The sequence below is a fragment of the Acanthopagrus latus genome, chromosome 2, assembly GCF_904848185.1.
Source record: "Acanthopagrus latus isolate v.2019 chromosome 2, fAcaLat1.1, whole genome shotgun sequence".
NCBI classification, from domain to species: domain Eukaryota; kingdom Metazoa; phylum Chordata; class Actinopteri; order Spariformes; family Sparidae; genus Acanthopagrus; species Acanthopagrus latus.
Genome location: NC_051040.1, coordinates 13,019,503 through 13,020,915, shown reverse-complemented (window position 1 = coordinate 13,020,915; position 1,413 = coordinate 13,019,503).

Below are 1,413 nucleotides of genomic sequence, written 5' to 3'. Positions count from 1 at the left end.
GGACACGCTGATCTAATACAGTTGTGTTGAATAAGAGGCTGCTGTCATATTCACTGGCTCGTGTACAGATCCCTGTTCTGTCCTCAACCTGTCGCTAGGTGTCAGTCTGCTCCACATAACGGCAGCAGACCACAAATCACCACAGCTTCTGCTCTGTGCAGGGGTTTACAGTAAACGGAGGCCACGATGATGATAAATAAGGCGATGAAGTGCAGATATCCTGGGTGATCTCCAGGTCTGCGCGAATGACAGTAAAGACAATCACACGAGAAAATTCCCCTACAAGCTGTAGACCCAGACAAGAAGCAGACAACAGAAAATGACTTTTATTCTAAAGTGACTTAGTCACAATCGCCACTGTGGGAGGCTCCTGTCAGGTTGAATTTTGCAGTTCTCAGTATTTATTTGTCAGCTAGAAGAGTTCTGACAAAGTGCTTTAATATAAGTGTCCTGCCACAGACACAAACCTTAAATCATCTGTGACATAACAAACAAATCTGACACTCAAGCCACCTTTTTTTAGGTGAGAAAACAGAGGAGCTGATAAAAAAGTTGTTGATATGTTGGTCCACTGTCCAAAGATGCAAGGATTCCTGTTACGCTTATTCAAGCATAAAGAACATTATTTATGTTGAGATGCATGTAAAATGTTTACTAGGAAATAAGATCTCTCACCAAACTAGTGTCATAATAATGCTAATCTGCTAGACTGAGATAAATAAATAAATTGAGGAATTAGCATTCAGCTGTGTTATTGTGTTAAAAATTTGAATCACCTCTGACCTCGACTCTATTTACCAGATATGATGAGGAACAGAGTCAGACATCATGACAGTGTACCAAACACCAGTGACACTGCACAGCAGAAATACGACACTCACACTGTCACTGATGTTGATTTATAGCCTTTTTCTAAATAAGTTATTCTGCTCTTGTGACGTTTTGCAGAAACACTGATCATGACGTGGAAAAATTGAACTACATAAAAAAGAAGAACTTTAAGGAGGAAAAACAAGAAGAAGAAGAAGAAGAAGAAGAAGGAGAGAATGAAGGATAAGGAAAAAGTAGGAGAAGAAGAAGAAAATAAATGACATAATTTAACAAAAAATAAAGGTTTACTTTGGATAATTTGAGAGAAAAGAAATAGGATGTTGTGATTAAACGTGCTGACAAAGGTTCTTTAGTGTTGTGGCAAGTAATTAACTGAGGCACACCTGCCAGCAGCACACGTAACAAAAGACTGCAGACTAACATCATGCAAGAAATGAGAAGTAAATATTGTCAAGAGACACTAAAGAGAACTCCGCAACCCAACTGCCAGAATAAATGTTGGCATTGTTCTTCTCTGCAGACCTCAGACATGTTCAATTTGTTTCATGTTATACAGATTGGTTGAAAGTTCACCGGTCTTTC